Genomic DNA, 14,383 nt, shown 5'->3' with positions numbered 1-14,383 from the left:
AAAGTAATCAGCCTTTGATTTTGACATTGAAACGGTAACACTGAGCATACCTCTCAAGTGTACAGAGTTTCCCAGAATGTCCAGATTTTTGCCTCATATTTTTGGTGTATTCATCCTAAAATCTGTACCTTTATGACAAAATCTGAGGGACTGACTGAATAAATAAAATATGAAATATTTTTAAGTAAGACTCCACATCCTTCAGAAAATTCATGCTAATGCAAAATATATTATTCTATCAGCTTTCTAAGTTCGTAAGAGCAATATTTAAACTCTGTCCCTATTTGTCCCCAGTGAGTACTCATTTTACATCTAATATTCTTATGTAATACATGTCATTTCATTAATATTAGTTTACTATATAGACACTTTATATTTGCCTTATGATGTTTTCGTCTGCGTCTAATGTATTTACTTTTCAATAGTAGTTGCACAGTGCATAAGTTTAATCACTTAATAAATACTGATTCATTGCTTGATCAAATGATTACTTGAGCTGGCAAAGAATGCAGCAGGCAAGCAGGTGACAATTATATGCAGCTGACCTAATCATTGCCATCCACTTCAAATGTCTCACAGCAGTGGCATGACATATATGCAAGAAATACCTACTGCCACAAAATGTCCTCCTGCAAGCAGTATCTCCAAATTACTTGGTGCTCATAACTGGCTTTGCTGATGTACTTGCATATGATACTGTCAGATGCCAGCTCAGAAGTGTAAAGAAAATGTGTAACACCAAACAAGCAACCAATCATACATAGATACGTGCTGTCATGTTACTCCTTACTTTAGGACAACCTCCAAACAGACCAAAATACTGACACAAACTGTCAGAGAGAATAAACATCTCTCTATATTTATATCTCTGGGCCATACCTCTCAACCTCTTAATGCAAGAAATCTGGACAAAGGCTAAAATAAAGGGGGACAGAGGCACAAAAATAAGAACACGTTTTAAATATTGCTCTTTTAAACTTAGAAAATTGACAGAATTACATGATTTGTATAAGTATGCATTTTCTGAAGGATATTAAGTCTAAACCTAAAATGCTTGTCATTATTTAATGACTTCAGTCCTCAGTGATTTGTCAGAAAAATCACAGGTTTTATGGAAACTAAAGCACCCAGAGAAAACCCACTTGATCACAGGGAGGACATACAGACTCCACAAAGAAGGCACCCCAGCCAAGAACTGAACCAGAGAATCTCTTGCTGTGATGTAATAACTCTACCCTCTGCATCACTGTGCCACCCACATGCACACATTATATTACCATGACATTTTTAGGTCATAGCATACTATTGTTAATCAGAAATAATAAAGCACTGTAAGGCCCAAACATTCTTTATCAAAATCTGTGTACAAATTAAATAGTTAAATACTCCCTTGTGACTCAGCCACATGCCTTCTGGAAGGACAGACAGTCAGAAGTATGAGCCACGCGGCTGGAGTAGCGTCTTTTTTTTCTTCTTCTTCCTCACTGTTGCAGACTATGACAAAAAGACTGAACTCCATCTTTTCACCATTCTGCTTGAAAATGTACAATGCTTGCACACACACACACACACACACACAAACATCAAAACATCGAAGTACACAAATCTCAAATGGCTAAACATCTATCGTGAAAGCATGTAAACACCAGAAAAGCCGAAAAAACACAAACAGGATAAGAAAGTTAAGAAATCGCTCCACTGGTCACCCACAAATAAAAAATAAAGTCCGTTTTATTAAGCACTTTTTGCCTCTCCTTATAGGGAGACTTCTTCAGATAACAGACATGCACGAATACAAAGTTTAAATAAAAAAGTCATCAATCATGTGACACTTAACACACACCTCCATTTATAAACACCTTTCCGTATGTGGATGTTATAGGGAAGGGTGTTTTTAAATGTAGGTGTGTGTTGTGTCACATGATTGATGACTTTTTTATTTAAACTTATGTCTGTTATCTGAAGAAGTCTCCCTATAAGGAGAGACGAAAAGCGCTTAATAAAACGGACTTTATTTTTTATTTGTGGGTGATCAGTGGAGTGATTTCCAAACTTTCTTATCTATCCTGAAAGATCAAAAGCCAAAACACTGTAAGAACAAAATACTTATGTTTTTTGCGCCCCCACCCACTGCTAATTATATATACCACCTCTGAGATTGTTCTACAGTGAGGAAAGAACAAAGCCCTCAGTCCCCACTGTTCACAATCTTGCACGGACTTAATGAAGGCAGAAGAGATCAAATTAGTTTTGATCACTTTTGCCAGTGTAAAAAATGTTCAACATTACAAATGTTTAATTATATGGAGCATTTCCACATTTATCTATATAAATTATATGTATGTATATATATATATATATATATATATATATATATATATATATATATATATATATATATATATATATATATATATATATATATATATATATATATATATATATATATATATATATATATATATATATATATATATATATATATACATACACACAAATATATACATCTATGGGTTTACTTAAAATGATATCTAAACACTTAATATTGGCAAAAAATATTTAAACTGAAAAATATCTAAACTCACAAAAATGTAAACACAAAACTATCAATAAAATTGAAGTTACACTTAGGAAGAATTTCTACCCTTTCCCCTGTTGTGCAACCTCAGAGTTGGTATTTATAATTAGAAGGGGGTGTTGGGGGATGCAACACAAGATGTCAACAAATCTAACCACAACCAAAACCAATGCCTCAGAAAGTCGTAGTCAGACTACCACCAAAGTCGAGTATATTTCTTGCAAGATACAGAAGAGGGAAAAAAATAGTAGTTGGAGACTTAAATTTACCAGAAGCAGACTAGAATGATGTTGATTACAAAAAAAAATAGTAAGGACAATGTTTACAACATATGTTCAGGAGCAGTAGTTACAGATTGTAAACAAACCTACCATGGAATGGAACATACTAAACACTATGCTCCAAAGGAGATGACTATTACTTCATATCAAGTTTTACCAACTTTGATGTGCAGTGATCATGGGATTATAAAAGTTATATCATGGCTAGCTAATTCTGCCAAACTGAAATGTAAACCAATGCACAGAAGATTAATCACAGACTATATGGAAGTGGAAACGCCACTATGTAAAACTAACTGAAGTGATGCATTTAGTGGAAAGACTGCAGAAGGAGTGTGGCAAATATTGAAAGGGAAAATGTTTAAATGCAAAAAAATGAAAACAATGTATAACATCAGGATCTAGGCACACACAGTCAAGAGGCTATATTTCCATAAGAATAAAATACTTAAGATGAGAGAGAAAAAATATAAGACATTAAAATTATAACTTTGCAAGCCGAAATAAACTGAAAAGACAAAGTAAACGTAGTGTGAGACAAGATCTAGAAAAATGTGAAAAAATTTTATATAAAAATATTGAGCATAATAGGAAACCATTTTATAGATAAGATGTGGTAAGAGTAAAGACATACATATCGATAAAATTTTGAAAGGAGATTCTGAGAAGAGGTATTCCTTATGATGTCTAGGATTAATGGGAAAGATAAGTGACTTCTTTATATTGATTTTATAGTTAGATAGTTCTGCATATTTTTCGATTGTACTAGTTATTTTCTTTAGGTCTGAGCTGGGACGTTCAAAATAGATGTTTAAATCATCAGTGTATGCAGATAATGCTGTCTTAGTGTTCATAATCTCTGGGATAGAGTGGAAGGTGGCTTGGGAAAGATATAAAAATAAAGGCTCTAAATAGAAGTTGAAAAGGTAAGGAGATAGGGGGCAACCTTGTCTGGTTCCTTTTGATAGCTTGATAGGCTGTGAGAGTGTTCTGTTGATGTATAGATAAGTGTAAGAATTGTTATATAATGCTTTAATTAGGTTAATAAAACCTGTAGGGATGTTGAAGTGTGACATAGTTATGAATAAAACTTTCCAACAGACTTTTCCTATTGCCATTGTAACTTCTTGCTGTTTGAGAGGTGCATTGAGAAATATGTGCTCTTCTTTCAATTTGGGGAACTCAATCTTCTTTAAGAAATTATCTAACTCCTCATTTGAGGGTTGTGGGGATTCTAGGCCATAGAGCTCTGAGTAGATATTTTGAAATAAATCTGTTATTTGCTTGTCTGATTCGTAGATCTTACTTTGGTATTGAAGAAGCGAGATTCTAGCTGTTTCCTGTTTATTTGCGATTATCCTAGCCAGGGCATTAGAGGGAAGTTGTGCCCATTAAGAGTATTTAGTCAGACATTTTAGCTCATATAAGGAGTAATTATGTTGGTGGCGTTCAAAAGGCTGTCTTTGTACATTACTTATTCCCTTTTCAGTGTCAGTGCTAGGCATGAGTTTATGCTTGCTTTCGAGCTCATTCAATTCCACCACAAGCTTTTGTGCTTTTTCTTTTGCTATTTTTTTTAAATATACCACCTTTTGAATAAGTACCCCTCTCAGCTTTGCCTTACATGCAGCCCATTGTACATCCTATGGAATACTTGTACTGTCCAGGTTTTTTTCCAGCTCTAGTAGGATGTCCAATGTCTCCTGAACCACTTCTGGTTTAGCTAATAAGTTGTTATTTAATGACCGATTCCAGCCCCTTTTACCTTTCGTCTGATTACTACTTATAGGGTGAAACTTCAATGTGATTTTTGCATGGTCTGATAAATATCTGGGTTCGGAGGAGTATTTGATATCTCCATCTATTAAAGATTCCGAAATGAGGAAAAAGTCTAACCTTGACCATGTGTTATGGCATTTCGAGCAATATGTGTAAATGTTGTTTTTCTCCTGTCCTACACTGAATGAAATAGGGTCTAACAGCTTTAGGTCAGTCTTGAGTTCCTGAAGGGCTGACGCTTGTATATTCTGTGAGGGGTGGTTACTGGTACGATCAATACCCGGGTCAATGACTGCATTCCAATCCTCTCCTAGTACATACTCAAGTTTGGGGTATTTGACTAGTATGTTATATATTTCCAGAATAAAGTCATGTTGTCTCGTACATGGTCCGTACACATTAAGAAATAGTATTGGCTTCCCTATTGATGGGTTGGGGGCTGTAAAGTAACACCATCTGCCCTTTATTATCAGAGTTGCGTTCTAGGATTGGCTGCTGAAATGCATTTTTAATTATCACAGGTACACCCTTAGAGTTGGAGCTATCTCCGGCTGCTATTATGTCCTTTATCCATTTCTTGTTTGTAGTTCTCTTCCAGTCATCCCTAAACATGTGTCTCTTGTATAAAACCTATGTTGGCTTCTGATTTGAATATAAGATGCATCAGCAGGTTTCTCTTATTTTTATCCTGAAGGCCCCTCACATTCCATGAATCTATGATTCACATAGCTAGGGCTTAATGTTTCTAATATTTATTTGTGATGTTAGTGTATATTATGAAAAAATGTTCTGTCCATCTCACTTAATTGTGGTGTGAGAAAAAAACATAACCTGGAAGCAGTAGCACCTTGCTCTTTCATTACTCCCCTTGTGCCTACCCACTTAACCCATATACTGAAAGAGCTTGACATAGCTTAATTATCGGGAAAAACGTTAGTACAATTTGAATTATTTGAATTATTATTACAAACAGATATCTTATTATTAACAAACTACATTTACGTACTAGCAAATTACTACAGATACAACATATATACAATATAAGACTGACTCCTGGAATAGTCACGCCTTTGCCCTAAACTAACAATCCGCTACACTCCTGAGAATAAGTTTTAATAACATAACAGCATTATAAAATGTAAAAAAGACACACAGATTTTTGCCTGTATTTACTAGAGAACTCTATTATGATCCTGCCAGATTTACTACTTATGCACATACTTGGCTGCACATATTTATATAAAAAGCAGAGAGTACAAGTAGAACCTAAGAAGAAAAAAATGGCTAAACTGGAAGAAAACATTACAGCCAATGCAGTCTAAAGGATGCTTTTGTAACCTTTAACATATGGCAAACTATGTCATTTAGCAAGAAAGAAAAAATGGAAAAAAACAGATTCACTTGTTTTTAGAAAGCACTGTGTACACAGCTTTATTTTGCAGTTGTTTCGCTCAAACAGTCAAGAGTCATCATTCTTCAGAAATATATATACAGAATAATTGCATGTGTAGCTTGCTGCCACCCCGGACCAGTATTATATATCCGTTTATAAAATAAACACTTCAATGAAGGATTATGTCTAGCTTGGATTACCTTGCCCATTGGTAATAGCTCGCTGACATCTTTTCCATGCAGGTTCCCGACTTAAAACTAAAACATATATTTCCATCTTCTTCGAACCTTACAGAGACCAGAACCATTGCAGTTACAACCAAGCCTGCAACTCCACAATTCACAAGAGCTGGTATTTCCCTGAAGCGCATGACAGTGGTTTTACTATAGACTGAGTGGCTTGTGCGAGGAGAGGAAATCCTGGTTGCTTGGGCGGAAGTTGGTGCATCCCAAAACTCCTCTACCCCTCAGCAAAAAACTAGTAGAATACTCCTTTAGATACCTAGGAATCCAGTACAAACATTGCTATTTATCAATGTATCAAAACAATCTCATGAAGATATGAACAAACACTCTACAACATCTGTATAGGTGGCAGCAACTGAATCCATCACTAATATCTAAATCAGCTATAATTAGGATGAACATCCTCCCTAGACTCTTATATCAATTTAATGCTTCAAACCTCTCCATCCCAAATAGTTTCTTTCAAAAAATTGACAGGGATTTAGCTAAATTCATTTGGTTCCCCAAATCAGTTAGGATTAGTTATCAAAAGCTAAGCTACCCTAAAGAAAAAGGTGAAATAAGCCTGCCGGCCTTTCAATTTTATTACTATATCATATGTGCAAACAGAATCCTCTCTATCTCAAAACACAACCCAGAAAAGGACCTCTGAGCCCCCTCATGGATAAAACTATGGCACAACCATATAACTAGCATTAATATTAATCCATTAGCTCTCCCTTTCTTGCCTTCAGTAAGTGTAAAAAACCTTAAGTTAAATAGCATCCTGAAACAAAAAATAAAGACTTCCCAAGACCTAATAAAATCACTTGCACTAGACAAAACCCTTTATTCTTTCCAACCCTTACATATGAATTCTGGCATCAGACCTAACAACAAAATGCTTAACCTGACACAATATCCCCTTATTAAGGAACTTACAGTGTGGGATATACAAAAGCATAAAGAAAAATCAATACAGGAAGTGAGGAACGAGTTAAAGCTGGGCTACAAATATACCATTATCCTGCGTCAGATTAGGGAACTCTTCCCCACAATAATCACAGATACCCCAAATACTGAAGAGAACATACGAAAGACTGCAGACATCATTAAACATTTAACTAATTGTAAAGATATGCTCTCAGATTCAAACAGATTAATTACAGCCCTTAAATGTCAAAATCTGTTATTGTTTTACAAGTACTGGGACCAGCAAGAAACAATTTTAAGGGTAGCTCATAAACTTAACGCAATAAATTCTTTTATCAAGCTAACTCCATTCAAAAAATCTAATCTATATGCAAATAATGATCAACAACAACTCTTATTTCACCCCCATTACACTAAACAAATTTAACCCGAACGTATCTCCAGCATGCACATGCTGCTCCTTCCCACAAGCAGATTTAATACACATTTTGTGGTTTTGCAAACACACACACAAGCTTTGGTGCTCTTTAAGAGTATGTCTAGAGACAATGGGGTACCTTAAATCAACATTATCCTGGGAACTGGCAGTCCTTCACATTACTGACCTCAAGCTATCTAAGCTAAAATTTCACGTGCTTATTACCATTTGTTTGCGAATTAAATTATACATAACCAAAAACTGGTTGGATCGGACCAAGTTAACTTGGAAAGAATTTAAAAATTTAGCCCTCAAATACATAACCTCACACAAATTGTATACAGGTAACATTAACAATCAAAGATACTATCAGAATTACTGGAAACTTTTATTTGATCTCATTTTGGTAGATTAAGTAAAAAATGAAGAACACAGTAAATTTCTTTTTTTTTTTATTGTAGATCTGGTACTGCAGGGTAGTTTTTCTGAAGCACCCATAAGAGTTGGTTCTGCTAACTTTGTGTCTCTGATTTTTATAAGATGCTAGCAGAAAAGGCCTTTTATTGACCCAAATAAGTTTTCTGTGGTAGGAAGCAGTATCACTGTATTTTGTATATATGTATATAGATACAGATGGAGTATTCCTTTTTTCTTATTTCCCTTTCTTTTCCTTTCTTTTTTTAATAATAATAAAGAAGATACTGACTCGTGTGATACTCTGTAATAATACGGTCATGTTTTTGCTTTCAACTAAACAATATACATTTTATTTCTGAAATTAGAATAAAAAGATATTTGAGAAAAATAAATAAATCGATAAAATGTGTGTATATTCTAAAAATTATTCTCAAACACAATAGATTATAGATATATTTACAAAATCTTATGCAAAACACTTTAGCTCCATGAAGGCGGTGATAAACTGTGTTAGTAACATCCAGGTAACTTTGGATATTGTGATTAAAACAGACTATATTGAAAAAGGCTTAAGCAACCTGGACCTAAACAAAGAACAGGGAGGAGATAGATTTAGTAATAATGACTTAAGACCACTGCAGCATAAGCTTACACTACCATTACATCTGTTATTCATGAAGTCTTTTAAGTAAGGGGACATTACTCAGGATTGGAGACCTGCACTTGTTAAACCCATCTTGAAGAGAAAGGGGACCAGGACAATCTCAGACTCACACAGACCCATACATTTATTTTCTTGTTGTTAATAACAGATGCGGTTGATTCAGATAAATTATTGTCAAAATTTGAAGGGTTGTAACTTGAAACCATATATCAGCATGCAGACTGTGAAAATAGATATATACCTATTTGTAATATGGTGCTTTACAATATACCTATTAAATGAAACATTGTGCTGCAATGTAATTTATATAGACTTATATTCAGTCTTTGGTAGGGTCATACACAAAACACTGATCAATAAATTAGAACAGTTATGTACTAATGTAATCTTGATGAGAAGGAGAGCTGCAGGGCTTACAAACAGGACATGGCAAGTATCACATAGCAATTAGGCAGGTAAAATTCTAGGTCAGGGTGCCCCACAGGGTTCTGTGGTAGGCTGTTGCTGGTTTAAGTTGTATCCTTTAGATATATCTTTTGCATCTGAGATGTTCTACAGTCTGTATGTAAATAACCTGAAAATGGGTAAACTGATTACATCTATTACAGATAGGCTATGTCTGCAAAAGAACTTGTCTAAATTAACCATTTAGGCACAGGAGAATAATATGCTGATAATCATGTCAAAAACTAAGTATCTTAGGTGTGGGAGACATAGACTAAAGGGTAAAAATTAAATACAGCACACACTGATTGAAACTGTGGATTCTTTTAAGGACGTGAGTACATGGGTAGATCAAACTGTGAGTTTTCCTGATTGTATCAACCAATTGGTTAAAGATAGTTATAAAAACTATAGGGTGTATAAAAAGATTTAGAAAGTCTAATAAATCAGAAATGATGAAACCATTGTTTATAAGTTTTATTGGACAATAGAGAATGGCATAATAAGATGGAAACCTTGTAAGAAAACTAGTACAAGTAAACACCAAGAACATCTGTGATGTGAAATTTTAAGTTATTATAAAATATTAAAATATTTAAACTTGTACATTATCTCATATAGACCTTTAAGAACAGATCTTCAGGTATATAGGACATTAAGAGCTAAATGCGTCAGTAATGTTTGAGATTACCAAAAAGTAGTAGAGAACCATCAGACAACCTGTATAACAGATTACATAGGGATGAGCGATGTACTAACTGGTTCTATGTCAGAAAAACTTAAGCATGGAACAGACTGTTAAATTATGTTAAAGCAAGCACTAGTTTAGATATTTTTAAGAACAAACTGGACACTTATGGAAATGACTGTTTTGATATATTGGCAGGCTACAAGGGCATTATTGCCTCTGCTTGAAATATTTATATGTATGTATGCATGTCAGAACTTTCCATGCTTGTTAACATATGCAGGTAAGACACTAATTCTTGTGGAATCCTTCCTTCAGAAATAAAAGGTTGATGCAGTAATAAACCCAGAGGTTAGAAAATAAAACTATAGTAAAACAAATCCAACTCCAAGAACACCAAATACTTTACTGAAAAGCTTTCAGATATAAATCCTTCTTCAGTGCTAACACATTCTTACATCACTACTCATTCTTTATAGAACCTTACTAAAATCATGTGAACACAGCCAGCCAATAATCACATCAATACAATAAAAGCTCCTCAAACAAACTAATTTTTAAAGATATATTCTCCCTTAAGGATGATTATTACTTCATTCTCATCAGTTATACATACATAAAAAGGGGGATTCATTTATACATATTAAAATTCTACATAAATATAAATACAATTCCAATACATTTTTATACAACCATAAAACATTGTATAAATATCTTAACGGCATTTGTTTTTTACTATAGTTAGCTTAATACTAACCATATTATTTAACCCTAGTTCTAAATCAACCTGCAGTCTAACAGTCTACATAAATGTAAGTACAAATACACAACTTCAATGCATTTTGTACAACCATAAAACCTTGTAGTAATTGTTTTACTTTTACTGCATTTGTTTTTTTACTAAAATTGGCTTAATACTAACCATATTATTTTACCCTGGTTCTAAGTCAGCCTGCCGTCTAACAATCCAACCATATTCTTTATTTCCTAATGCATTATTCATATCACCACCTCTTACTTGTTTATATAGTGTCTCAATCCCCCTCAATTTAAAGGTGTGTTCAATTCCCTTTTCCATAATGTGCTTACTTAACACATTTTGTTGTATTTGCCTACAAATATCAGATTTATGCTCTATTATCTGTTCTTTTAATTTTCTAGTGCTTTTACCCACATAGAACGATGAACATGTTACACATGTTGCCAGATATACCACATACATTGTGTTACATGTGGCTGCACAATTAAAGATATAGCTTTTATTAGTAACAGGATGAATAAAAATACTATTATCTTTCATAAGAATATCTACACAACAACTACAGTTCAAACATGAATGGGTGCCTGCTTTATATATGGATTGAACATTTTCATGATATTCAAAATATTTATTACATAATCTCATTTTTAAATTATTTAAATTCCTATAGGTGAAATTTGGTCTTCCATGAAGCTTCTGACGTAACTCTGGCATAACCATTTGAATACCCCAATTTTTCTCAATAACCCTTTTCACATCCTCAGTTCTAACATTATAAGTAGTTGGGTATCTAATTTCATCTGTACCTTCTTTCATCATTATACTATAGGATTGTTCACTATTAAATATTGATCCTGTTAACTCTGTTCTGTTACTATATACCTCATTCAGTAGCTGATTAACCATATGCTTAGCATATCCTCTCTCAAGAAACTCTTCTGCCATCTCATTTAGTTGCTGCTTACACTTATTGTCATTAGTATTCAATGTACTTGTTCTTATTAACTGTGCTTTCACTATTCCTTTAAATATATGGGGCGGGTGCATACTCCCTTAGTAATCATAGCAATTCACATGCACATCCTTTTTGTATACACTAGTTTCAATCACATCTCCTTCCTTCTCAAGTAATACATCCAAAAATGATATTTTAACCCTTGAACATAGCATTTTAAATCTTAAAAATTCTGCAGAACTTTTTAGATATTTCACATAATCATTTAACATTTGCTCTGTACCATTCCATATCAAAAAAACAATCATCGACGAATCTTTGATAAAACAGAACCTTTTCATTCATAACATTTTCCTTACTAAAACAACTTTTTTCTCCCATTGACGCATAACCAAACTGGTATAGGTGGTCGCCATTGGAGTATCCACCTGCAAATATGGTTGTTCATCAAAAAGAAATACATTATTTTTAGAACTATATCTAATAAATGACAAATATTTTCAATCTCCATTGCTGACATATTCATTTCTTTATTAAGAAAAGCTCAAATGGCTTCTATACCATATTTATTAGGAATTACAGTGAATAAAGAGTTTATGTCTAATCTTACAAACAAATAATCACCACATTTATCATATACCAATTTCTCAACTTTTCTAAGAAGTCATTCGCATCTTTTATGTAACTATGACAATGTGGTAAAAATTTACTTAAACAATCTTGGAGATACAAAGAAACCAGTTCTGTAATCCACCCACTTCCTGAGACTATTGGTCTCATTGGTGGATGGTTCAACAATTTATGTATTTTCGATATTCCATAAATTACAGGAATTTTAGGACATGGAGTAGTAAAAAAATTGAATAAATCTATACTTATACTGTTATTCAATTTCATATCATAAATATACATGTTATATTCACTTACACATTTTTAACATCTAAAAAGCTTATTTTCCTAAAGGTGTCAGTATCCTGTAGGAAGGTGTGCATTGTAGACATACATTGTTCTATTCATTGTGACTGTGGCACCACCTTTATCAGCTTGCTTGATAATTATTTTATTTCTTTCTAACTGTTTTAGTCTCTCATGCTCATCAATTAAGTTATAGTATCTATTCTTACTTCTCTTCAGATAAAGTTCCCTAAGTTCTTTCTCACATATATCATGAAATGCTGACACTACTGGATAACTAGTTCGTATAAATAAACTCCCTTTTTTGCATACATTATTATTATTAGAAGATCTATTATCTCTAAAAATAATTTTGAGATTAAGGGTCCTTACAAACAATTTCAACTCTATTAATTCATTCATTTACAATATCATCCGATGAACTCGGTATAAATTTAAGTCCTTTTTGTATCAGAGTCATTTGGGCCAATATTAGTTCATAGTTAGAGAGACTTACAATACCTGCTGTTTTCTCTCTTAGCACCGTGCTGTCTTGCTCTGAAAAAAAGGGCTGCTGTTCTTCCGTTTTGTTCTTTTCACAGTGTTGTTCATTTGTCGCTGTAAGGACCGACCTCTCGAAAGGTCATGCTGATAAACCTCTACTTTCTCAGGTATTTCCAGCCAAAATGGTGCCTTTACCTTTGAAAAAGCATTGTTGAACTTCCTGCTGCAACCATTGTACCTTTCTGCTTGATATTATTCAAAAGCGTTGAGCAAGTAGTTGTTAATTCTTCCACCCCATTTTGAGCATCTTTATCACTACAATGGGTGTTCCCAATTCCTTTCGTTGTCATTGTTGAGCAGTATTCTCAAATTAAGATGAAGGGGCATTACTCTGTACTTGCTGAGATACTACAGAATGGGTTGTTCCTTCAACATGCATATCGTTGCTTGACTTCTTATTGGTTGTCAATGTGTTCTCTATGGTAATAGAGTCAAGGCAGTACATTTCACCCTTCTGTGTTTTCCATTCTATTTTTGGCCAAGAGAAAATATGACTTGCCTTATAATCATTCACGTCTCTTATTAATTTATGCTTTTTCATTGTTTGTAACCTGTTATCCAATAGTTGCAGTCTGTCTAGCATTTGCTGATAACAATTTAACATACTGGTGAAATATGGACTATTAGTAAGTTCAGTTTCCATTTTAGTAATTTTCTCCATTAGCTCAAGTTTTATAGATGTGAAAAATTAATTAATTAATGACATATAATCTGTGCTAAGCTTCAGATTTAATTGTTGACATTTTTTTAGCAAGTCTGGATATGTGTTTGCATAAGAAAGCATTTTCTGAACACATAGACCCCAAGGTGCAATTCCCAGCTCTAGATAAGCATTGAAGCTTAGTCGCTGCCACTGGAGCCTCTTGTATGCATGTACCTTTCTCTCAAAAGCTGTTAGCTGTTTATTAAACTCGTCTGTTTGCTGGGCAGCGGCTCCCACAGACTCTGAGACATTTTGTAATGCATACAGTAGTGAATTGCCTTTTCTAGTTAACAGTCCTTATACAGAACGGTACTTAGAAGGTTGTTCTGACTGCTTAGTTGTTATTTCCATGATGCTGGCTGTGATTACTTAGTTTTTTTAAAAAAGTAGCCCAATTCCCACAGCAAAACCAAAGTCCAGATAATACACAAATAAAATGTTGATGCAGTGATAAATCCAGAGGTTAGAAAATAAAACTATAGTAAAACAAATCCAACTCCAAGAACACCAAATACTTTAATGCAAAGCTTTCGGATATAAATCCTTCTTCAGTGCTAATACATTTTTACATCACTACTCATTCTTTATAGGACCATGCTAAAATCATGTGAACACAGCCAGCCAATAATCACATCAATACAATAAAAGCTCCTCAAATAAACTAATTTTTAAAGATATATTCTCCCTT

Source organism: Protopterus annectens, chromosome 2.part0 (assembly GCF_019279795.1).
Source record: "Protopterus annectens isolate FY-2018-M chromosome 2.part0, PAN1.0, whole genome shotgun sequence".
In the NCBI taxonomy this organism is placed as follows: domain Eukaryota; kingdom Metazoa; phylum Chordata; order Ceratodontiformes; family Protopteridae; genus Protopterus; species Protopterus annectens.
Note: the sequence above shows the minus strand (reverse complement) of the source record.